The 27,829-nt window shown below is 34.8% G+C and overlaps 2 pseudogenes across 1 annotated transcript in view; both read right to left on the bottom strand.

Moving 5' to 3' along the window:
• The window catches only part of LOC118524496 (large ribosomal subunit protein eL21 pseudogene), a 77,825-nt pseudogene that overhangs the window by 7,560 nt on the left and 42,436 nt on the right, over positions 1–27,829 (bottom strand). The window lies entirely within an intron of this gene.
• On the bottom strand, positions 11,744–12,215 carry LOC118524495 (protein CEBPZOS pseudogene; annotated as a pseudogene).

Raw genomic sequence — 27,829 nt, 5'->3', positions numbered from 1 at the left:
GCACTGGAGCTGGGATGGCCCTTTAGAGCTGTTCCAAACTGTACTGCAACATCGATCAGCCACTGGATATGGGCTGCTCCTGAAAGTAGGCATGACTTTGAAAGAAAGAGTTTTCTTCAGCCAAGGCCATCTACAAGGAAGGCTGATACCTGAGGGCTGAAATTCCCTGGCCAAATTCCCAGCAGCTAGTGAAGTAAGTCCTTTGTTGCTGAAGGGAGATCTAAGCATATGGATTTTATTTCAAGCACATTGGGAAGCCACTGAAAAGTTTTCAAAATGAGGTATTATAGTCTAATTTACATTTTCAGAGGATAGCTCTGGTTGTTTTTTGAAGAATATAGAATGCAGTAGTAGAGTCAGGGAAACAAAGTACAATATTTGTATAAAAGCAAAAGGCTCAGTCAGATTTGCCCACTGGTAGTTTATCTTGATGACTGAAAGTCATAAGATTGAGATAAATCAAAGGAAACAATGTTTGTTTAGATTTAGTAATATCAGGCCTAACAAGAGAGTTAATATGATTTAATTGAATGTTCTTTCACTCATTCTTTCCTGAGAATTGCTGAAATAAGAAACTGTTCACAACCGTGGTTTGAGTATCATACACACACTCACAGAGTGAGTGAGAGACAGAGAGAGAGGGAGAATTTAATTCTTCTTTCTTTCTTCTTTATAAAGTTAACCTGAATTTTGGTTTTAAAGTTTTCCCTTCAGATTCAAATTTCTGGATTTGGATTCTCACTTAAGAGGCTTATGATGGATCATGTATGATAAATCTTCACAATGGGCCATCAGTTTCATCTCTTTGAAAGAAATCTCAACATATTTGCCTAACTGACAACGTTTCAGAGTTTGTGGTAGACTCACCTCCATTCCATGAGAAGTAAATGCTCATTGGTTGATTAACTTATTGATAAAGAAGAGGATAATGTGGCTATATGGCTATCAAATGGAAGCACAAAGGTTATGGGATAGTTCTGGTCATGGGATAGTTCTGTATCCCAATTTTGATGGTGGTTACACCAATGTACACATGTGATAAATTGACATACGGCTATACACATTCATTGTACCAATGTCAATTATCTGGTTTTGATATTGTACCATAGTTCTGCAAAATCTAACCTTTGGGAGAAACTGCATAATGGATACACGAGACTTCTTTGTACTATCTTCCCAACTTCCTTTGAATCTGTAGTTGTTTCAAAATAAAAAGTTAAAAAACTATTTGTTTTGCATGACAAATACACCAGGCATGCCATCACACACTCTTCTTGGATCGTCATATCAACTCTGATGGAGTAAGCCACTGCAGCTCCACTGAGGACCTGGGAACCCCTGTTTCACTCAGACATCCCCTGCTGGGCTCCAGACCACATAGCCATCTGGCTGTCCCATAAGCACCCCAAATTCAACATGTCCAGTATTCACCGCTTTCCTCAAACCAACTACACTTTCAGCATTCAATCTATGTCTCATCTGCACTGAAATTCTTAAAGTTCTCTAAAATGTTTTTCACTTAGCTCTCACTTTTAGCTCATGTTTTTTCTGTGCCTGAAGTGATCTCTGATTTCTCTGTGTGGCAGACCCCTACTCATCTTTCCAGATGTCTCATCTTTCTTAAATCTGTCCTCTTTGACAAAAGTACACCATGGATCCTGCATCCATACTCTTATAGAAGTGTGGAATAGGGGGTGCCTGGGTGGCTCAGTTGGTTAAGCATCTGCCTTCGGCTCAGGTCATGATCCCAGGGTCCTAGGATGGTTCCCGGCATCAGTCTCTCTGCTCCGCAGGAAGCCTGCTTCTCCCTCTCCCACTCCCCCTGCTTGCATTTCCTCTCTCACTGTATCTCTCTCTGTCAAATAAGTAAATAAAATCTTAAAAAAAAAAATTTGGAATAGAACGTGAATTACTGAACTGCAACATGATGACTTGTATGCATGCTTGACTTCAGCACGGGGTTTTAAGAATCTCCAAATTATTATTTTAAATTATATATTTTTAAAGGAACAAATGAATGAATAATTTATTGGTCTAGTCTATACAATTGCTATTGGTAACCACAAAATGAATTCATAGTAAAAATATTTGCCATGTTATTTTACATTTCCTAAACACTTTTAAATAATTACCTTGTTTGATTTTCACAAAATCCATCCTAACTAGCTAGCAGATATTATTATCCCAATTTAAGAGCTAAAGGAATATAAAAGAGGTGTTACATCAGTGACTTATTTGAGGACCATGGGTTAATACAGTGGAAAAGTAAAGATTAAAACCCACATTTCTCAATTTATACTCCAGTGTTTTTTACAACATACTATGATTGCTATCTCAAGTTGAATACCCATGTATCTTTGATATATTATAACATATGTAGTTAATTTTTAAATAGTGTTTATACTCTGTTTTCTAAAGCACCTGATTAAATAGTCCTCAAAGGAAACCCACACGAAGTAGGTCCATATTCTTGGGCATTTTGTACAAATGAAGCACTGAAATGTAATGTTTCTGATCAGTCATTCAGCCTGGAGCATTCTCAGTTTAGCTCTGCTTTGTGCTTTAATTCCAGGTGATAGGGGCACTTAGTATGACAAGGTACGGTGTGCGGCTTTTTCCTTTCTTAGGGCATTATGAACAAGAGGAGAAATTAACATTCTTACAGAGGAAAAAACTCTGAAATGCAGTCTCTGACATCTGTTTCCCTCGTTTAGTTGGATCTTTTAAGATCAGCTTATCTCTCTTGGCTCTTGGGGTCTGAAATTGAAAACATTCCTTTGATTTATGTACATTGCCATGATTTATGCCCTGTTAAAATGAATATCAGATGGTTTTATATTTTTGTAAAGGCAATAGCCCGAACAGGTAGATTTTATCTCATCATCTGAAAACCGAGATGTTGAGTCATGGCTCAGATAGCACTGCTTAATTGCTTTAACTACCCTGATATTTTAAAGACTTGGCCTTAGCAAAAGTTAATTTAAATTGAGTAGTAAGACATACATCCTGTACACATTGACTCAGTGCCTGAACATATACGTAAGGAGCTTGCAGAAGCCTTTCACCAGAAGTTAAGCAAAGATACCGATAAGTTCCATTTTAAAGAGAAGCAGATGACTCGAGGGAAATGTACCACCAAAGAAAAGGGCACACTTGGATGGTACCAACTATGAAATGACCTGTATAGCAGCGAGAATCCCTCAAGAGAGGAACAATAATCAAGTGAATATTAAACATTAAGTAAAAGGCCTAGAGCAACTCTTGCAAGATACCTTTGTAGGAAATTCAAACCTGATGAATCACAATGAAATCTATGGAGGTTGCTTGATTTCCAGGCTTGTTCATTGCTTTTTTTTTTTTTTCCTTCATTTTCTTCATTTTTATTTTTTTATTAAATGAATGGCTTGATGACATCGAGTCAGAAGGCATCAGATATTACAATGTCCCTTTATCCACTGTTCCAACAGCAAATGAGATGAAATAGAGATGAAATAGATTAGCCAACTGATACTACTTTTTTTTAATGGATGCCATGTCTGAGGTCAAAATGGTATGTGGGTGTGTGTGTGTTAGGGAGTAGCTGTAAAATAATGTAAGTGTATATTTTATTGTTGCACCCCTAGGTGGCAAATACCCAAAGTCTTATTAAATCATATTAAGATTTTATATTTGCTTGTGTTAGGCTGCATGTAAAACCAAATTGAACATGAAATATTATAGAAGGAGCTCTCCAAGTGAACCCACTAACTCTTCAACTGAAAGATTTGCACCTCTTTGAACTACACGTTGCCATATTTTTTCTGGATGTTACTGCTTACTAGAGAAATAAGGCTTGTTGGCATGAAATGCATCTTTCCCACCCACATCGTAGGACCTTGAGACTATGTCACAACATGACCTGATTTAATCTTTGTGGGATCTTAATAAATAACCCTCCCCCTCCTTCAAAGCCAGTCCAGAAGAATTTGTTTATGGCATCAGGAATATGGGATGGAGACGGGGTGGGCAGGAGTGTGGTTGTGGGGGGTAAAACAAAGGAGAGAGGGCAGGATACAGGAGAGAGGAAGTAGCCACATGCTCAGCCTTACACATCTATTCCATTAGAGGGACTGAAAAGAGATGAGGTCAAGTGGCTCTAGCAAATCACCTCAAAGGAGAAGGCCTGTTAGGCCTTCCCTCTGTCACTTCCTTTACTACACATCTATATCTGCATGTGATTTGAACTTGAGGTGACTCAGTTTTAAATTGGGAGCATGGATCTGGGAGGATTTCTTAGGAATCCTCACTTAGAAATAATGTTGGTCCTGAAAAACAAACTATAAACTTAAATCTGAAACTTTAACTTAGAATTTCTTGATTTATGGCAAACATTTTTTTTTCTTATGGTATAGAAATTTGAAAAAAAGATAGAAAGATAAATCAGGGCCACAAAAGAAAATGAAAGACAGCAAAGCCACTCACATATTTGTAGATATGTCCTCTATAATTATCTGGAAGCCTGCAATTATTTAACAAAGTACTCCTTGAATATCTACGTTGATTTTGCAAGAAAATGGGAACAGAACTATGCTTCTAATTGAAACTGGTTAATATGCACATATGGGCTAATGGGATAAGAAAATACTGATTTGGAAACACTGCACACTAAAGAAAAATGACAGTTTTTGTTCTACTACCTGTATTTTATTTTTTAGGTTTGATGAATAATAATAATATACTTAAAACAATAAAGTTTGCCATAACCTTACATGTACTCATTAGCTTATTATTTGGTGATGAGATGTTCATTAATGCATATACGCAAAGGAATAGTTGACAAAAGCTTATAAGGTATTTATCTGTAGCAGAACTAATTCAAAACTACAACTATGTGATACTAGAAGCCAGATGGAAACAAAGTTTTTTGAAAAATCAAATCTGAACAAAACAAATACGGTATTTTGACTTCTTTGTTTCAAATTTCCCCACACTTGACTATCATGTCTTCTAATTTAAAACAAAAATTCAGTATTATTTCTTTCTTCCTCCTTCAAAACGGACAATCATTTTGAATTCTACAGTTTCAATATTAGTATGACTCTAAATGTGAGCTAGTACTTCTGCCCCCAAGGTTTTAAACAGTGTGATGTTATATGTCTTAACTATAACTGTAAAATCTACTCAATTTAGAGTGAATGATTTAAATTATTCCAAATATTTGTACTAGAATAAACTGATTAACCTGTGGACATTTCTGATACCCAAATATTTGCTTTGTATATTTGTTTTATATATTTCCAATTATCTAGTTCTTCACTTACATTGTCTATACTTATTTACACTTCATTTAGATCTTATAGCATGGTGTTTATATTGCTCTTTAAAAAAGTGTGTTTTTTTGGTAGAATTATAATAAATTATTTTAAAAAAATGAGTTGTCAAAATAATTTCTTACAGAGATGGCTTTATACTATGAATTCTGCATGCTTTGTTTTGCACCATCAGTATTATGGTACCAATGGAAAGGCCTGAATATAGGTTGTCTTTAAATTATTTCAAGTTATCTGAAATACATCCAATTCTCATTTGAGATATACAGCAATATAACCAAAGTATTATAATTTTTGACTTCATGAAAATGTTGCACAAAATACTGAAATACAATATATAATGAAGCAGTCCTTGTTTTAAGGAAATAATAGACTACTTCCTAAAATCTGATTTGCATTTGAGCAATGTACAATGAGGAAGTAATGAATCTTTAATATTTACAGCAATGATTAACAAAGTGTTGGAGGAGGGCATATATTTGAGCAGATTCACCATCTTATGATATTTGTTTTACTGTAATCCACTTTCCCTAGTATTAGGAGAAGTGTAATGGAAAGGAAGAATGATTGGAGGGTCTGATCAAATCCTCCCTGAATTACTCCATCAACCATGCGGAAAACCTATTATTGTATAGATCTTAAGGCAGGCCTGAATTGAATTATAGCTTTAGTACTCAATCTCTTTGAATATCATTATTCTCCAAAATATGTAGAGGTGGATATAGATGAAAATTAATCCACTCTGAGCAACCAGACTATTTAATCATCTAGACTGCATAGAGACAAATAATGTTCTTGGGGATTGGGAGATCAAATAAATTGTTCAACTTCTTTTCCACCCCTGATTATTTAGAAACAACTATTGGGAAGAAATGTTTTACATGAGAAGCTCGGGTTCTGGGAGGATTAAATGGCAAGCTACAATTCAATAAACATCTCTTGGACAAATGTTAATCTACAGTATTCAAACGAGCCTAATAGTAATTCAGCCCCTATCCATACCTTAAACTGTGACCCATATTGTTGAATTTGAATGTCATTTTCTACAGAAAGGTCACCCTTTAAAAAATGTAATGCCCATGGGAGAAAATGGATTAAAGGGAGCCGCATTATTGTTGCCAGGCCTTCACCAGAAATAGACTTCTGTGTCTTGTGCTACAAATATCTCAGAAATAATAAAGCAATGAAATACACATATATATTAATTAGTCTGGAAATTGAAGATATTTCTGTTTTTCTCTTTTTTTTTAAGAATTTATTTATTTATTTGACCGAGAGAGACACAGCGAGAGAGGGAACACAAGCAGGGGGAGTGGGAGAGGGAGAAGCAGGCTTCCTGCGGAGCAGGGAGCCTGATGCAGGGCTCGATCCCAGGACCCCGGGATCATGACCCGAGCTGAAGGCAGATGCTTAACGGCTGAGCCACCCAGGAGCCCCTCTATTTTTTTTTTTAAAAGGTGGTAAAAATCTAACTACATGAATATAGTAATATTAGCAGCATCATTACCATATACAGTGGTTTAGTAGCCATTATTCTGTTCATTATCTCATTTTATTCTTAGCATTGGAATTTTTACATACCTTATATTCCACCACTAATTTCAGAGGTTACTGATAAAATTAATTCTCTATATAGCATCTATGAACACTGAAATAGAAACTTTACAGTAGATATGCTTATTCCTAATTAATAGGTGAAGAAACTGGGACCATGAAAATGAAATATCTTGCCAAGCCTATTTTGTAATCCAGTGCTGCAGTGACATTAGACTGGGCCTTCTTGTATCAAGGGTCATTTATTTTTTGCTTCCAGCCAAACTGTAGTTTATGGAGACTTCCAGATGCCAATGGATAACACATATTTTGTTTGTACTTAGACCCTAAACACTTTCTATGAAACAATCTCAAAAGGGATTCTCATGTAAACACAATTTATCTGGGGGAATTAGCATGGGAATACAAATTAAAATAAATATTTGAAACTGTGTATTTGTTTTATTTCATATAAAATCAAACATTTTACTGTTAGATCTTCTATTTTCAATGTTAGAGGTATACACAAATTTGTGGAAGTATTCTAGTAGCATAATTTTCTCTTAATTTGCCAATAATGAAGACCTCCTTGTAATTGCCTCTATGAGAAATGCAAATATCCTATGATTCATTAATCAGTAAATCTACAGTTGAATAAAATAATAACTAGTTTATAAATAGGTTAATTTCACTTTTGTTTAGTGACCTAAAGTAAAACTATGTCCACATAGAAAGTAAAATTGAATGGCTAATCTACATAGCAATTGCATAATTTTGCATCATGAACTAAATTATCAGTTTTAAATAACTATACAGGAAATATAAAGCCACTGAAATCAAAGCTAGCATCACCATCCCAGGTGAGACCACGTTAATCAACAGTAAATGCCAACAACCTCTGGAATGTATATTTGCCTAATAACTAGTAAAATAATACAATCATTATTAAAATGTATGTCAATTATTATTTTTTTAAACATTTATCCAGTTCTTGATTAAGTTCTGATTCACTTTACCAAAATCCTAAAAAAAAAAAGTCAAATTTTCATTCTAGAAAGATGTTTGAAAACCTAGTAGGGTATTCGACAAGGATTTGTGGATGGATGGATGGATGAATCTATGATCAATCCCCATAAGATTTTTTAATTCTATCCTGCACATTGAGACTGAGGCAAACATGCTGCATAAAGAATTTGGTATGAGATCAACAAAACTTTCCTTTCAATAGAAAGAGTAGGTAAGATTGAACGTAGCATAATTCCTGAAAAATGGGTAAGCATAACAAAAGCTCATTTGCCTTTTACTTGATCCAAGCACAGCTCGAAATCTATATCATGACCAGTACACATTGGTCTCTTATAGATTTTGTTGATGCTAACTCTTCTCACTTCCCAAATGATGACATCAAGCTTGTTGCAGTCATGGAGTCAGTGGATCAGAGCCTTCACATTATGAAGTAGAGGAATGTATACATAGCATTTAAAAACTATACCTCTTGCTTTGCTCTAGTTCCCCTCCTGCTAGCTTCAGCTGACCTCTTCCTTGGGCTTCTTCCCTCTAATAGACAACTCTATTCTTGCAACAACCAGTGCAACATAATTAGGAACATTCATAATTGTGCACCGGTATTGAGGACCAGCTACATAATCTGTGGGTCCCAGGTTGCATGCTCAGGAAACCAGCACTGTAGGAGATCACTATCTAGAAGATGCAAAGCCCCCCTCCCACCCCGCCACCTGCCTTCAGGTCCAAAAACATTGCCTTAGGCATTTATAATCATTGGAGCTCATTTCACACTGGTGGAACTGTGCATGTGCCTAGGGAAGGAAGGAGAAAATACACTCAAACCACATAGTGACTATGTCTGCTTCACCCAGCTCTATGCTGGATCAAGAAATTGACAGATTTCGGGAAGTTGCTATCACTTCTCAAATATGAAAAACAGACATTGCATTTCTCCCTTCTATGTGAAGAATTGTGCATGTAGTCATCTGTAAGTCTGATTTTATTGTCATTTTATGGTCAAGAAATTTTGAATAAAAAAAATCAACATAAGAAAGCTATGTTGATTTTAGCATATTTTATGTTGACCTCTGACCATACGCATGTACATTTTATATATGTATCATGTAATTTCCAGGTCTTAACAATGGAGAGAACAAGCATATTGCATTTATTGAGATACCACACAAAAATTCAATACTCTCTTGGTTAACAAAAATCTAGTCCTTCCTTGGTCTTTCATTCTCTAGTTATTCCTTCTAGAATTCATTGGGATTGTGAGTGTGTCTCTATGTGTGTGTGCCTATGTTTGTGCATGTAGTAATATTGACAGGGGTGGGATTCAGACGTAGACCTGAAGTACCTACTTGAAGTTCTGCCAACAAGGTCATCTGGTATCTGGGAGTCCCCACTGTTGATTATGGTAGTTCTGTTGCCCCATCACTGTACCTGCTGCCATCAGCTTCTAGACTGTGATGTCCAATGCTCTTTTCACACTCTGGCCCCAAACACTATTTCTGTATTTCAAAACTGGGTGACTTGGTTTGGGCTTCCAGAAACAGGCCTTGAGTCAAAGATTTGAGTGAAAGTCATTTATTTGAAAGGTGAAGGAAATATTGTAAGGAATAGACAAAATGAGGCTGGAAAAAGAAGGCAAGCAATAAAGGGTGCTTTATCAAGTCAGCTGCCACTATTCGTTCAGTCAAGGTCATTTAGATTGCTAGGTTGGAATGGAGTGGAAAGGGGTTGCCTAGATCAGCAGTTCTCATATCCAGCAGCTCACTGATATCAACTGTAGAGCTTTGTAAAATTACCAGCTCTTGGATCCCATCACAAACTAACTGAATCAGATTTGGGGAAGCAAGATTGGGGAAAAGTTAAGGTTAAGAGTTGCATTACAAAAGGCATGCCCACTTGATGGCCATGGGAATCTCTGGCATAGACACAACTGGTCATTCACATACTAGTCAGTCTTCCTTTGTATATTAAATACAATAACAGAAGTGTCCTTTTATTCTTCCCTTTCTTTCCAATTCTACTCTCATCACACCAGATCAGGTTTCCATTGGCACTGTGGGGATTACTAACCAACTTCCTAAGTGTCTCCTTTGAGCCTCACTGTGCTAAGCCATTAGCTGTTGTGGCTCTGCAAGACTCAACTCTAGGCTTCCAGTCTTCTCACTCTATACTGCCTCCCTAGGGCATCACATCCACTTAGAGACTGATGATACTCTTCTCTCTTTAGTGCACATCTCTTCACTGAGTTTCAAATCCATCTTTACAATCGCCATTTGCTATTTCCTCTTGAATGTCTTCAAATTCACTCTAACCAAAAATCCTATGGCCATCTTCTCCCCAACCTCTTCTAAGACTTCTTAAAGTAAAATTCAGTCTTTTGGGGCTGGCATTCATATACCTCTATTATCTGACTGTAAGCAGCATTTCAAATATTGTCTTTCATTACAAAGCTTGCAGCCAGCTCCTGGGCACACAAAACTGGCTGTTCTTTCCTCCAGTTTGCTAGTGTCCACTCTTCCACCTTTGCTTTGTTAATGTTCCTACTCTGAGAAGTCTTCCATGTCTTTGCTGCCTTTCATGGCCTTGGAAAAGTCCCTTCCAGCCTTTTTTTCCCCCCTATGCACATATTTAAATATTTTACATATTTAAGTTTATTCTGTATAAATAGTTTTATATCCTATTTAATTTTTATTATAGTCAAATATTTTGTTAATTTCTTTTTTAAAAATTTATTTATTTGACAGAGAGAGACACAGCAAGAGAGGGAACACAAGCAGGGGGAGTGGGAGAAGGAGAAGCAGGCTTCCTGCCGAGCAGGGAGCCCGATGCAGCACTCCATCCCAGGACCCTGAGATCATGACCTGAGCCAAAGGCAGATGCTTAACGACTGAACCACCCAGGCTCCCCTTATTTTGTTAATGTCTTTTTTTTTTTTTAAAGATTTTATTTATTTATCTGACACAGAGAGACACAGCGAGAGAGGGAACACAAGCAGGAGGAGTGAGAGAGGGAGAAGCAGGCTTCCCGCAGAGCAGGGAGCCCGATGTGGGGCTCGATTCCAGGACCCTGGGATCATGACCTGAGCCGAAGGCAGACACTTAATGACTGAGCCACCCAGGCGCCCTATTTTGTTAATTTCTAAGGTATGTAATATAGCATCATATTGGTTATAAGCACTAATACCATGAGGGATACTTTGGATTTTTCAAAAAACTATTTTTAAAGATAGGAAATAGTCTACAAATGTTTCCATTCCTATGATTCAGTATGTGAATATCTTTGCTATTAATTGAAGGGATTGTGAAAAATTGTACATTTTCCAGAACACCAGAAGTAAGGTCTCCCATAACTAAACATGCTGATTCTAATAATAAGGCATTCATTCAACCATTATTCATTCACTGAGACCACTGTCTTAAGTTATAGAGATAGAGTAATGAACCAAATTCACATGTTGTATGCTGTTGAGGAGCTCATATTCCACTTAAGGGGATGCACAATTTATAGACACAAACAACAGGATGGAATAATTTCAGATTCTTTTATTGAGTACCTAATATACTGGGTACTAGGAAATCATTTGAACTCAATTAAAAGAATGTAGGTGTGAATCCAGGGCCACCACTTACTGGTAAGGTGATCTTTGGCTCATTACTTGATCTCACAAATCTTAGTTTCCTCATCTGTAAAGTGTTTTTTTTTTTTTTTAAGAGGAACAAAGTATCTAATATTCTTAGCAAAGTATCTGACACATAGGAAAACACTGAAATTATGTTAATAATAATAATAATAGTAATAATAATAGGTACTATTGTTGGTTTTCCTTTATCATGCATCAGAATTTTTTTTTCCTTTCCTTTCCTAGTCTTTTATTTGTTAAACAGTAGTCTTTAATAATAAATGTCAAAGGAAAGCAACAAACAAAAGCAGGGGATTTGCATAGTGGATGGGAAATGACTGTGAGCCATGGCAGGCCAGAAGTTCCTGTTTTGTTCTGTGGGGCCAGGAGTTTGCAATGTGGTGTCCTCATCTTTCTTCTCCCCCACAAAGGTCGCAAACAGCTTAGATGGGAGGCTGAATGTGATGACCGGTCCTAATTTTTGCTATTCAACCATTTTTCTTGCTCTTGCTCTCTGACTCCGTCCAGTCCAGACTGCTCAATGGATTTGTAATAAACTTCCAAGATGAAGGGAAATTTCTTGCTCATTGTTTGCCTGAAATCTTGGCTTGTGTTCATCTTATTAAACAAAAAATATGCTCCAAAAACACTCAAGAGTTCAACTACTAAAACTTCTTTAAAGATCTTCTTAGCCACTGGTTCCGTAGTGCGGGCCATCCTGAGGTGCTTACACGCAGGACTGCGTGTGCGCCATGCATCAGAATTTTTAACTAAGTTTCCCGAAATATTGTCTCGGAATGAAATGATACCTTAGTAATAATTCCTTACATGTACAGTGACAAATGTTGCTTTATTTGGCAATCATAGCCTCTTTCCAGTATATTTATAAAGATTTCATTTATAGATGATACAAGCAGGGTTCAAAAAGGTTTAATATCTTGCTCAAAGCCACATGACAAGTGCCACAAACTTCATCTGGTATTATTCTAAGCATCCTAGATGATCCTGACCTCAATCTTTTTCCTGAAGGCAGGGTAATCCTGAGTGGAATAGAGGAGTAAGTCATTTTAAAAATGTGGATAAAAATATCCTGGTGAGGGTGACTTGGTGGCCTTCCTACTTACAGGTCTTCATATTGTTAAGTACATACACAACACGCAGGCTGAGAATGTGAAAAATGCAGCATAAGTAGCTATGTAATATATCCTTTATCAAGTGTATCTTAGATATTCCATTATAAGAACTTTTCTTTGCTTTTTAGTATGACTTGTATAGCTCTTTTATTAATTCTTTGTGCATCTTTAGATGCTTATTTTGTGGGAAAAATCAATTTATGATTCTGGGAACTAGGGAATTTGTATAGCCATTAATTAAGAAGAACTAATTTTGGAAAGCTTTCTAGGTTATACTCCCAGAGCATCCTCCTGATTTCCTCTCTGAATCAGTGGTTGGCTCTTCCATTTGACTAGACAAGATAGAAGTGGGCAGAGGTAGAGATATTGTGGAGCAGAAACTGTGGGTTTGCTCACTTACTACCTGTTCCATCCCCCTTCTTTGCCTGTCCCTCAAGTAAAAGTAAAACATCAAATTCCCAGTATCCCTTGCAGCTACAAGTAGCCAGGTTCTGCCTACTATCCACCAATGCATTCTTTCCCTTTTTTTTCCCTTCGTACAGGGAAGAGACGATGTCTGTCAGCAGCCATTACAAAAATGGTACAGCAAGAAAGTAAGAAGCGACCCAAGTCGTGTCTTTGCCTCAACTTCTTGTATGAAATGAATACATGACACAGTGTCTGAGTTCCTGCTAAGCAGTTTTCTGGTATTTGCAGCTATCTGAAATAGTCAGGTAAAAGACTACCTGACTCTCAGAACTGGTCTATGGTTGCCATGGTTTATACTTATGTTTGGTGGGAGGAGCACTTGATGGGTATTTTGGTAAGTATTTAAAGACAATGTGTTGCAAACATGAAGATTGATCTTTCATAATATGTGCTCAGTAAGTAACTATTTTTTTTGCCTGAAAATAGAAATTTTTCCTCCTCCACAGAGGAGTGATAGGTCAAAAGCAAAATGTTTGCTGTCATTCAAGAATAGGATGTTTCCTTCAGTAGCATTTAATAGAAGATATATGTACAAAAAATAAAAGATATGTGAAACCAGATGTCATTGTCATAAATGGCAGTTCCAGTGAAAGGAAGTGTGATTTGGAAGGAAAAATATTTCTTAGAGGTGGCTGGGAACCTGGGAAGCTAGGTTCTTTTGAGTTCCATCAATTGCTTCTCTTGCATCTTTGGATAAATCAAATCCAAGTTCTTTGTGCTTAAATTTCCTTATATTTTGAATATTACCCATAGTGCTTGCTCTTTTTCTTTCTCTCTCTCTCTCAATGCATGCTCTTAAGAGGATAAATGTATGTTAAACATTTTGAGTGTCTTTGAAGGGAAATAACCTTCAAGTGTCATGGATGAATGCATCATTAGTATAATGCTTTCACAGATCTTAGGAAAAAATAACACTCTGCCTAGTTACTGTCAAAACAGATTAGAACATTGACCAATCATCACATTGATATTTAGTGAAAATGAAATACATCCTTTTCCAATCTAAGTCATGGTCAAAGAGCCTTTCAATTTGAGTGATAAAAGGAAGGATCAGGGATTTTGCTGCAACTATTGTCAATGCCTCTGTCAAAATAGTCTTTGGTATTTTGTCATTTAGCTAAATGAATTTTGGAGATGAAAGATCACTAAATATTAGGGGTAGAAGTGTAATATAATTGTAGAATTCGTTCAGGATTTAAGATTTCCTACCCTTTCTCCCAAACTCAGTCTTATTCTTCTCTGTCTCAGTAAAAAGCCCAACCAGCCATTCGTTCTGCAAACCAACAAATGTAATAATGATAACAATGCCATCGCCAACATGTGTGGAGAGATTTTCAGTTCATGAGCTCATTTACAAATATATCTGCCCATTTAATCATTGATCATTAGAGAATCACTGAAACTTAAGGCTGAGAATATAAGCCAGATGATAAAAACTCCCTTGTTTTCAAATACAACAATCTAGGTTGTTGAAAGTTTACTGAAAATACAGCTGGATGAAAGGAGTCAGGAGAAATGAGCTTGAAATCACGTTGTGGAAAGCTGGGTGAATTGTTAAGGATCTATTTGATATTGGTGTTCATGAATTTTAATGGAATTACTCTTCCTGCTTCCTGTGATTTTCTCCAGCACGGAAAAAGAGGGTTATGGGGTTGATATAGAAGTGTGGTTTTGCAGAGCCATGTGCCAAAAGGACAGATGGTCAAGGGAATTTAAGGTAAAATCAAGAGGGTTTGTGGAAAAATAGACCCTGAAATCTAAGCCTGATATACTATGGGAGTGAAGAGAGGAGAAGACTCTTGATAAGCACCCTGACTGCTCACTGCATGTATGGTGTTTATAAGAGCCTGTGTGTCATAAAAGGGCAATATACCACCAAGAAGAACAGATGGAAAAATAAGTAAAATGTAGCCAGTTTCCTATGATCCAGAGGTCAAGCCATGACAGCTTTTTCATATGTAGCTTCCTGCACAGATAAACTTTAATCATACAAACGTGGCAGTACACTGATACCCTTTGGCATGATAGACTCTGACTGAAACTAGCATGCATTTCGATTTAGCTAAATAATGCGAATAGAAGATGGGTCAACCATGTGGAATATAGTGGTTGGTTTTGGAATCAAGAAATCCAGATTTGAGTCATGATCTGGCATTTATTATTTGTGCTACTATGGACAGAGAGTAGGGAATTCATGTTTATTGGACATCTACCATGTGATAAGCACTTTCACAGGCCTATTATTAACTTACTTTTCACTTACTGTGTAAGTTAATACCCTCTTACTGTGTAACTTATTTTCATTACCTCATTTTGTGATGAGCTATCAAATAAAACAACCACTACAGAAAAATAGCTTACAGTCCTTGACAATTATAAGCTTTGGAGTTTCTATTTAATTCCAGCTATAAAATAAAAATGTGAATTACAAAAAAAAAAAAAAGAAACATTTTAGGTCATTTTTAAGATTTTGAAAAATTTTAAACTTTTTTCTCAACCTTAATTGTATATTACAAGATAATTCATCTGTCAAATGAAGACCTACTCTGATATTACTTGTAGAACAAATGGACAGTCTGATATTTCTAAAGTTCTTTGGAATTAATAGGCAAAAAAAATCTGGGTTGGGGAGAAAGTAATTTCTTGACTATGGAAATGCCAATGACCTGAGACATTAATTATTAATATACATTACTATAATTTCCCATTCATATTAAATATTTTTTCCTTTTACCTATATTGAAGGTGATGTTCACATTCTGGAACCAGGTTGATTGTTTTTGTCTAGTAATAACAGCATGAAAATGTTGTTAATAATAATACAACATTGATACATCGCAAATATCATATTTCTATATGTTATCATGCTTTAGATGAGTTAAAATACTTCTAGTGATAATTGCAAAATTAAACTTTAGACCATTGACAAAGAAACTGAAAGTGAAAGATCTGAGCTATTAAATATGTCAAATGAGACGTAATTATGATATTTTCAAATTCATATTTTGCAAGTCAGCCCAGGGCCCTGGGAAAACAAAACAAGGCTGGTGCCTTGATCCTGCAGGGGTTTTCATATTATAATGGTTCAAGAATATAATACAATCATACTTCAAAATATTTATACCACATGCCCCTCTAGGTATTGCTTGGGACCAGATTTTGTACTCACTATACTCAAATGAATTTTCAGAGATAAGATTCCAATGGCCAGAGAATACAAAAGCAGTACCCCAAACAAGATGTAACATGAGTGGCTGATCTCTGTTTTGGTGGTCATATATTGCTAAAATTTGGGGTTCAGACTTAAATTGAGCACACAAAGTTAAAACAAAATAATAAATAAAATGACAACCCACATTGTAAGGAAATCCAAAATATGAAACAGAAAATTGTATCTTTTAGGCTTAAAATCCAATTCATGTTTTAGGCTTAAATTAGTAATTGTTAAAACATAATAACACAAAATTATACATAACAAATAAACTCACTTGTAAACGTTTTCAAACTTCCTCTAAGCTTTTATTTTTGCTTATAAAACATTAAGTTTATCAATTGGTGGAACATTATTTCATATTATTATAACAACTATTCCTAGAACATAGATGATAGGTGTTGATATTGCCATCACATTTTTGTGTTGTCGTTGTTTGTTTGTTTTTTAGTTTTCCAATTGAAATTAGCCTTTTTAAAAATATAATTTAGTAAATTTTTATGGAGTTTTTAAAAAAATATGCCTAGTAATACACAGACTGTCTAGAAATAATATAATCATGTTATATAAACATGCTAAATTGGGTTTACTGTGCTAATAATTTAAAAGTTTCTAGAATTTCTTGGCTCATTTTTAGACTACCTTAATGGAAGGTAGATCTTCATCAATATCTCTTTTATAATGCAATTAGAGCATTGGAATAAATATTTTGAAAGCAAGATTAATAGACTATTACAAGAATAACTGCTAAGTTCCTTTTGTTAAATTCCTTTTATATGATATTGAAAGTTCCAGTCTCTTAATGCCTGTTATTGCCTATATATTTATTTTGTTGGCTTTGCCACATGCCATATTATTTTCTGATTTATTATCAGTGTTCTTGCTTTGTAATATATTCACATCATATCTCATGAGACATACAAATGAATATTATGAGAAAAATATTGTAATCATCTAGGTTATTGGAAAGTACTAGATTTTGTTCAAGCATTACCTTACTTCTAAGCTATACAGAGTTACCTAAAACAATGAATATTAAAATACAAACACAATTTACAGTTCCCTGTATCGGCCTTGGCCCAATCAGGAGACACAGCCACATGGTAATTTAAACAGGGAAAATTTAACAAAAAAGAAATTATTAAGCAGTGATTAGAGAGTAACTGTAAAGAGAGAAAGAGAGAATAGCCAAGGAAAGACAGTTTTGGAAGAAGAATGCAGACTACAGTGATGTTTATATTAAATAATTTTGATAAATAATTTAATAATAAAAAAGTAGGGAGATATTACATACTACATTTGTATGCCACTTTCAAATAAAAACTTTCTATGACTTCATTTATAATCACCTTTTTATGAAATGACTACATACAATATCTAATCAGGACTTTCAATTCTGATCTCTTAAAATTCTAAGTGACCACCATTGATGAGTCATATTGCTCAGGCTAGGAGATGATTAAAATCATAAAATCATTTATTAAAAGCATTGAATAATTTACAGCAATTGGAAACACATTTAAAAAGACATAAAGCTCTCTATTTTTAACCAAAAAAAATAATGTTCAAATTTGTCACAACACAAATGGATTTCAAATTCAATAATCTATTTTAAAACTTAAGCAAAATACTTTATGTCTAGCTTTTGTTGAGATACACCTCATGTACAATAAACTGCACATACCTGAAGAGTATAATTTGATGGGGTTTTATATATGTATGTACCAATGAGGCCTTCACCACTATCAAGAACATAGACATATCAATCACATACAAACCCTGTTTATATCCCTTTATAATCCATCCCTTCCTTTCTTTCCACTATTTCCTCAGGTAACCACTGATTTGTTTTCTGTCTCTATATATTAGTTTGCATTTTCAAGAATTTTCTATGTGAAATTATGCATTTTTCTTTCACTGCACATAGTTATGGGTAAATAGCTAAATTATATGGTAGGTGTATGCTTAAAAGTGGTTGTACCATTTTACATTTCTACCAGCAGCATATGAAAGGTCAGGTTCCTCCACATCCAATCTAATATTTGGTATGGCAAGTCTTTTTAATTTTAACTATTCTAATAGGTGTATAATATTTATTCATTGTGGTTTTAATTTGAACCTCCCTAATGACTAGTGATATTGAAAATCTTTTCATGTATTTATCTGTCATTCATATATCTTCTTTGCTGAAATGTCTGTTCAAATATTGTGCACATTTTTCTCGGACTCTTGGTTTAACTATTATCGAGTTATATGGGTTCTCCATAGATTCTGGATAAGTCACTTACTGGGTATATGTTTTGCCAATATTTTCTCCCTGTTTGTGGCTCGCCTTTTCATTTTCTTAATAGTACTACTTGAATTTGTAGGTAAAAATCCTCACAAATTAAATGTGAGGTTCAGATGTCTTCACTACATACATAACTACAATAGAGTTAATAACATATATAGAAGTAAAATGTATGAAAACAAAGGTACACAGAGTAAGAAAGGGGAAGTGGAAGAATTCTGTTGTAAAGGCCTTGTAATATACATGAGATAGAATGATATTATTGGAAGCCATACTATCATAAATGTTCTAACTAGACCAATTAAAAGGCATATATTGTCATATTGTATTTTTAAAAAGCTGACATTAAGCTGTATATAATATATCTGTTTTAAATAGAATATATAAATATGTTAAATGTAAAGGCTTTCAGGCTTGTATTAATCAGTAGAAAGCTGGAATGACTGTAGTCATATAAAATCTAGATTTCAGAGCAAGAAATATTATATGAGATAAAGATGGACATTTTCTGATAATAAAAGGATTAATCCATCAAAAAATCATCACAATCTAAATGTTTATGCACCTAACAACATAACTTTAAAATATATGAAGCAGGGGCGCCTGGGTAGCTCAGTCGTTAAGTGACTGCCTTCGGCTCAGGTCATGATCCCAGGGTTCTGGGATCGAGCCCCGCATCGGGCTCCCCACTCGGCGGGAAGCCTGCTTCTCCCTTTCCCACTCCCCCTGCTTGTGTTCCCTCTCTTGCTGTCTCTCTCTCTGTCAAATAAATAAATAAAATCTTTAAAAATATATATATATGAACCAAAACGATAAAACTGCAAAGAAAAATAGACAAATTTACAATTGCAATCAGATATTTCAACACTCTTCTCTCAATAATTGATGGAACAACTAGACAGAAAATCAATAAGGATATAGAAGATGTGAAAAATAGTGTAAACAACTTGACATAATTGACATTTATAGGCCATACCACCATAAAACAGCAAGAATACTAATTCTTTTCAAGTGAAAATGGAATATTTATGAAGATAGATCACTTTCTGGGCCATAATACAGGTCTCAATAAATTTAAAATAATTCAAACATGTTCTCCAAACAAAATGGAATTAAATAAGTAATAAACAACAGAGTGAAATCTAGAAAATGTATGAATATTTGAAAACTAAATAACTTATCTCTAAATAACACTGCAAAGAAATCACAAGGAAATTAAAAAATATTTTGAATTGAATGAAAATGAAAACATAGAATATCAAAATTTGTGGAATGTAGCTTAAGCAGTGTTTAGAAGAAATTTAAATACTTTATATTAATTACACACTTATATTAGAAAAGGTAAAAGGTCTCAAACCAATGACCTTAACTTCCACTTAAAAGAAACTAAAAAAACCCCAGCAAATTAGATTCAACAAAGGTAGAAGAAATGATAAACAATAAGTAGAGATATAATTCCTAAAGATCAGATATAAAACAAAATAATAATAAAATAATTGTAAAGGTAAGAACAGATATAAAGGAAAACAATAGAGAAAGTCAATAAACTAAAATATCAATCTTTAAGATAGCCATTTGAATTGGTAAACCTCTCACCAAACTAATTGGGAAAATAAAAGATACACAAATCACTGACATCAAGGAAAAGAGAAGATATCAGATCCTAAAGATCTTGTAAGAATGAGAAATATTTATGGACATCTTTATGCTAATAAATACAAAAGTTTATATAAATTGGTCAAATCCCCTTAAGACACAAACTACAAAGTTATCAAAGTTCACCCAAGAAACAAATAATCTGAGTAGCCCTAATTGAATCTGTAGTTAAAATTTTTCTCAGAGAAAATGCCAGGTCCAGGGCACTTCATTGTAGGGGTCTACCAAATATTTAAAGAAGAAATAACACCAGTTGTACTCAACTCTTCTAGACAATTGTGGAGGAGTGAATACTTCCCAACTCATTTTTTTTTTTAGAACCACATTACCTTGATACTAAAAACAGATAAAGATATTACAAAATCAAAACCTATGCACAATTATCCTTCATGAATATAGAAGTAAAACTTCTAACCAAACTTAGCAAAGAGAATCAAACAATATGTGAAAAGGTTAATACATCATGACCAAGTGGGGTTTATCTAGAAAATGCAAGTTCAACACTTGAAGGTCAATGTGTGTTAACCGGTATTAATATATTAACAGAATTACTAAAAGAATATATAAAGAAAACTATATGATTTTCTAAGTAGATGCAGAAAAAGCATTTGACAGAATATAATGTTCATTTATGATAAAAACTCTCAAAAGGGTATAAAAAGAGTGAAACTCCCTCCATCTGATAAGGGCATCTATGAAGTAACTGAAATATGAATCCTTCCAAGCAGCCTACAAACCTTTGCTGGTTTCAGAAATAGATGTCTGTTTGGTAGAGAACTTCTTCAATATCCATTCAGTGGGTCATGGGGACCACAGGAAGTGCCACCCAGCTTAGCATGATCTCCAAGGAAATCAAAATAAAGACAGCACACAGCTGGAGGTTTTGGCCATAGGCCTCATCTTCTCCAAGGCCTACCTGGCTGCCCCTTTGCTGAGAGGCTCAGCATCTCCAAGCCTCTGTGTGTGTGTGGTCCATTGCCTGAAAGCTTGACCCTAGACAGCAAGCTTCTCACAACTGAGAGCATGCCTTAACTTTTATCCTTGCTCTCTCATGATGCCAAACACAGCCCCTTGACATATTAGCATTGAATCTATATTTACTTACTACACAATTATGTTTGGGGGGTTTAAAAGTGAAAAGTTAAATTAAAATTAAATTAAAACTGCCTTATTTCCTGCCAATATATCAATCTCTCCTGCCAACTCTTCTGTCTACTAGGGCTGCAGGATTCTTGGAAATCAGGGATAAGGATAAGTAAATAAGGAATGTCTTGGAAAGAGGCTGAAATCACCATTTCCTCACTGAAATTAAATTAAGCTGTTGAAAGAAAACCCATGGTCCAGAGTACAGGCTCTTTCCTTCTTCTTTCTAATCACTGTTCTTTGGTTATTAACAAATTATTTGCTTGATTCTTACAGTAAAATCTGTGTATTTTTTTCTCTAAAGCATCAGCAATCTTCTAGACTATCATGAAAAGTTCCGCTTGCTTGAGATGCGCCTCTTCCTTTGATGTGTATGCTGTGAACTTTGGATAAACAACACTATGCCTGGAAAATATTGTTAGATTGCTTTGGTGATTGACTTGATTTTCACTTTTCATTTGGCTGTTTCAGTATAATGAAGACCCTGCTTTTATTTCAGAATTAATTCTATTTTGGTGGCCCTTCAGCAAGCTTACTCTTATCCTTCATAGTCACAGCCAAATATGTTTTTAGCTCATTATCTGGTACACTTTATCGTGCCACAGGCTACATGAAGATTTGATGCTTTCTCAGTGACCTTCACATAGAACTGAGTTTAGAAAGGTGCACAGATAGCATACAGTCAGGGTATATGTATACACACACACACACACACACACACACACACACATACACACACAGATACATGTAAAATGTATTTTAATACATCAGGAGCTCATTAGATAAATGGAAACTGGATTTTATTTAAGAACCTTTCAATAAATAAATAAATCTTCCTTCTTTCTACTCCTAAATCTAGCCTCAGGAGATGCTATTATATGGTTTTAGAAGAAAAATATATCTAGAAATGTGAATTCACATTATACACCACACACACACACACACACACACACACACACACACACACACATTTGGGATAAAAATACAACCTCAGAAGTTTCCTATTTAAAAAAATAACAATTCCCTGACTACTATTGTTCATCCCCCCCACCCAGAACTGACCTCCCAGGTCGAGAAAACAAAGCTTGGAAAGAAGTCCAAATAATCTACAATAAATGAAATCCTTACAAACTTGAGGAAGCAGCTTGAGATCAGGGAGCAAATTAACATACAACTTCATCTCCAGATGTGCCTGCTCTTGCATATTTAAGCCTACATAGACCAGGTATCTAATTTTGAAGAGATTGTTTATATTAATAGCTACTAAATTATATTTTGTGCCACATTTCTTAAATTTAAAGTTTGTGGTTTTTAAAATAGCTAAATTCAAGGATGTTTAACACTGACAGGCTAAATTTTAATTGGAGTCCTAATTATATTTTAAAAATTTAGACCAAATAATCATCAGCAGCAGGAACAGGCACCAATAATTCTTGGAGTCCCAAAGACAGTCCCAGGCAATCTCCATGTTGCATTTCTCTTGGTCTATGGAAACAAGTGGCAAAAGTAGTTGAAAGTAAATGAGCTGTTCTTTCAGTTTAATTCAAGATGTTTTCAGTACCCTGAATAAAAGACTTTAGAAACTGTTATTTTTTTCTTCTGATCTTATAATGCCCCTTGAATTAAAAGCTAAGCTGGCATTTTAATTGTGGGCAGGCCAAAGCAGTGTATTCATAGACTGGGATGAATGCTAATTTGTCAGCCCCGCTAAATTATGCATGTCCTCCTATCTTTCAATTTCCCATGACTGTTCACAGTTGGGGGTTGCTTTTCTATCCCTGGTTTCACAGCGTTTTCTAGAAATCTTTCCAGTTGAATCATCGAGACACTTCCTGTTACCAAGAACTTTCTCTCTTTCCCCCACCCTGAAGCTTCTGCCTTCTGTAGGAATATTTGTGAGAGCTGTGCATGAAAAATATACTATATGGATGCTTCCAAAATTGAGTGTTTTGAAATAAAGTGGACTTTGTTTCCAAAAGCAACCAAAAGGAACTAGACCACACAGGAATCTACAATGGGCAATATTGCAGGATTCTCATTTGTTGTGGGGAAAGGGTAAAGGGACTTGGACAGGTCTTCATTTGAAATCCTTCATAACTTTATAACAAATTTGTGTAGACTTTTATTCTTGAAAGAGTACATTTTTAATAGATTGTCAGTTCTGTATATTGCTGGAAAAAATTTTTACTTTTACAAAGCAGAGCAAAGGTAAAATAGTAAGTAAAACAATAAAGACCAGTAGCTGCCCAATTATATTCTAAGGAGCCCCAGGAGCCACTGAATTAGAGGAGAGAATTACAAGCAACAGTCTGACCCAGAATTAACCTGAGCAGCCCCACTATGGACTGATTTATATCTTGAGATTTTCTGTTAGATTCTTAAAATAACTGAACTCCTGCTAAAAAAAACTAACAAAAAAGTTTGAAAACCAATGAGTGCAACATTAAAATTATGCCAACAGAAAAGCTGATGCAAATAAATTAATTTTTAGGTAGCTCTGAGCCTTCCAGTCATATATCTAGTATTCTTGCAGATGAGGTTTTTGCTTTGTTTGTTTTGCTGTTGCTTCCTCTGCAGCACAGTGAAACCCCCAGAAATGCTTTTCCCCTACAGCTAAGTTAAATGTACCGACTTTAGATAATATCTTCCTGGATAAAAGAGCCATCGAGATTTCTTACAAGGCCCCTTCACTGTTTGATCCTCTAACAACATCCCATTACTAGATAATTCAGAGCATGGAAAGGAGCATGAAGCCCCAGGACTCAGGTTCCCAGATTATACTTGGTTGGACAGGAATGACCACAAAGATCTCCTCTCTAGTACTGTGGTTTCTGGAAGAAATAATTGCTTAGAGATAGAAAACTAGGAGATCTAAAGTGAATAAACTTATGTGTATGTATTGAGGACTTGAAAATTCTTTCAATCTGTGGTTAAAGATCAAATATAATCAAAATATATGAACAATGGCCATTTCTCTCTCTCATGCACATTTTGGCGGTGCCTTGAAGATTTTACCTCTGTGACCCAGATTTTTGGTTTTGACTCCCTAGGACTTAAGTTATTAGTTAGATACTCTTCTTCCATTATGGATCTAATATACCATAAGGCATAAAAGATTTTAGACATACATACCACATGGACTATATGAGAAATAGAACTTTCTTTTCACACATTTTTTAAAAACTGTCTATTAATGTGTCATACACATTTATTAAAAATAAAACATTCAGAGCATCATAAAAATAAAAAGAAATTTTCATATAGCCCTTATTCTGGTTATGTTCTTAGAATTGTATAGGTGTTGGAAACTATGGACTAAATCTGCTCCATGACATATTTGTGTATGGCTTGTGAGCTAAGAATGGTTTTTATATTTCTAAAAATTGGGAGAAGAAAAGAAAAATCATACTTTATTGTACATGGAAATTTTATGACATTCAAATTCAGTGTCTATACATACAGTTTTATTGGAACATAGCTATGCACATTCATTTAGGTATTATTTATATGTCTGCTTTCACATTATAATGAAAGTTGATTGGTTGCAACTTAGACCATATGGCCTTCAAAACCTAAAATATTTACTACTGGTCCTTCACAGAAAACACCTGGCAATCCCTGGAATAGTGAACTTCCTTATTTAGAGCTGACACTCAATACTAATTTGGCATTATTCACTCAGTTTTGCAATTTGGGTGCCAATTTGGGTGCCATCTTTTCTTTGGTGGTTTTCACTCTAACTTCTTGATAAGATTATCTTTTTCTCCTTAGACGTATTTCCCCTGAGTTGGCTCATGTTCATGTTCATTCTTGTTGTCCTGTCATAAAAAAAAAAAAGAATGTGTGAAAAAAAGAAAGAGTACCAGAGTCCCTTTGCTTTTTTTGTGGGACATAGAATCAGAGTGAGATTTAAAGATATATCCGGACTTAGACACTCTTAGTCACACCTGAGCTATTGTGACCTTTTCTATTTCTCCCTTCTTGAAAACAGTGAAACATTTCTCCTCTCCATTTCTTGTTTTGTAACCTATGCAAAACATCTTTGTCAGTTACTACATAGTTTTGTTTGCTTCAGAGATGACAGAAGTTACCCCTTGCTGGATATTTAGAGAAGAGAAAATCAGCCTAGAAATGATTTCAGCACTCTCCTAGGACGCATAGGACCCATCCTTTTTGTTTCTTTGTGGTTTAAGATACAGCATTGGCATTGGATACAGGACGACTTACAGGCCTATGATTTTCTAGCAGATACTTTAGTGATATGATTTATTATCATCCAGACACTGCCTGTCTGAGAGTAATGCTTCATTAAAATGAATCTTGTTTCCTGAAAAAATTAGTATGGCATCGCAGCTTTGCTATTTGTAAACTCTTTTTGAATCTATCTATAGCACAGTAAAACTAGAAATAAGAAGCAATATGGCTACACTCTATAGCATCTTCCTTAGGTGTATCACCCACAGGAACAGCTTTGGAGCTGTGAAAACACTTCTGTAAGTGTCTTGAATTTAATTTTGTGCAATGTGTTAATGATTACCCTATTTATAGAATGTTTCTTGGCTCACATGCATTTAGGCAGAAAGAGAAATATATCTATCTATATATATCTATGGAGATATATATATAGATATATTTCATTATATATAATGAATTTCTCTTCTCAATATATATGTGTGCATAGTGTGCATATATATATATATTATATATATATAATGATCTAAATGATTCACTAATGATAAGAATGATCCACTATTAGGTAGTGGATCAATTTTTATAGCACAACCAGTTATTTTTTTATTGAAGTATAACTGACATTCAACACTATATTAGTTTCAGGTGCACAACATGGTGATTTGATATTTGTATGTATTGCAAAATGATCATCACAATAATCTAGTTAACACTCTTCACTATATATTGTTACAGAATATTTTTTCTTGTGATGAGAACTTTTAAAATTTCTTTCTTAGCAACTGTCAAATATTTGATACAATATTATCAACTATAGTCACCATGTTGTACATTACATCCTCATTGCTTACTTTACTTTATAACTAGAAGTTTGTACCTTTTTATTCCCGTCACTCATTTTGCTCACCCCCCCTACCCCCCACCTCTGACAACCACCAATCTGTTCATATCTGTGAGCTTGGCTTTTTTTTTCACTTTTTAGATTCTGCATATAAGTGAGATTATATGGTATTTGTCTTTGTTTACTGGTTTCACTCACCATAATGCCCTCAAGTTCCACCTATGTTGTTACAAATGAATGGCAAGATTACCTACTTTTTTATGGCTGAATAATATTCTGTTATACACACACACACACACACACACCCCACATCTTCTTCATTCATCTGTTGATGTACACTTAGGTTTTTCCATATCTTGGCTTTTGTAAATAATGCATCAGTGAACATGGGAGTGCATATATCTTTTTGAGTTAGTGTTTTCATTTTCTTAAGATAAATACCAGGAAATGGAATTGTTGGATCATATGGCAGTTCTATTTTTAATTTTTTGAGGAACCTCCATACTGTTTTCCATAGTGGCTGCACCAATTTACATTCCCACCAACAGTGCACAAGGGTTCCTTTTTCTCCATATCCTTGCCAACACTTGTTATTTCTTGTCTTTTGGGTAATAGCCATTCTAAGAGGTATGAGGTAATATCTCATTGTGGTTTTGATATGCATTTCCCTGATGATTAATGAGGTTGAGCATCTTGTCATGTACCTGTTAGCCATCTATATGTCTTCTTTGGAAAAATTTAATAAGATTTTTGTGTTTTTGCTATTGAGTTCTATGAGTTCTCTGTATATTTTGGATATCAGTTCTTTGTCAAATATCTGATTTGCAAAGATTTTCCATCAATCAGTAGGTTGTCTTTTTGTTTTGTCGAAGGTTTCATTTGACAACTAGCTATTTTAAAGTGCAAACGTACTACTCTCCTTAAATGTGTTAATATTCCTAAACTTTATGAGTGTATCTTTCATTTTTCCTTAAAGGACTCTAGTAAAGAAGCTAATGTCCACCATGAATAAAATAATTGTGATGGTGAAAGATTAATTACTAAAGTGCTTTATGGCACTTTCCATTACATGTTTATTTATTGTCTATGTCCCTCATAGACTATGTCTCATGAGTAAGGGCTTCAGCCTATTCACTGTGAATCATGCCTAATACATATGGGTGTCCAGTAAACATTTACTGAATGAGGAAACTTGAGGGATTACTCAATCTGCAAGAGTTGGGATAACAAAATTAACAAATAATGGATGATATGAATTCTCCACAGAAATTACTTTAAATGGCTTCATAATTCCATGTTGATAAAAGGGCAAGATAATCTAAGCCCATTTTGACAATAAAAGGAATCTGTAGCTTTATCAGTGACATTAACATCTGAACAAAGGATATGTTTATGTAGAAATGAGGAAAAGGAAG

This window comes from Halichoerus grypus, chromosome 9 (genome assembly GCF_964656455.1).
Source record: "Halichoerus grypus chromosome 9, mHalGry1.hap1.1, whole genome shotgun sequence".
NCBI classification, from domain to species: domain Eukaryota; kingdom Metazoa; phylum Chordata; class Mammalia; order Carnivora; family Phocidae; genus Halichoerus; species Halichoerus grypus.
Note: the sequence above shows the minus strand (reverse complement) of the source record. Positions and strands in the feature narration are given on the sequence as shown.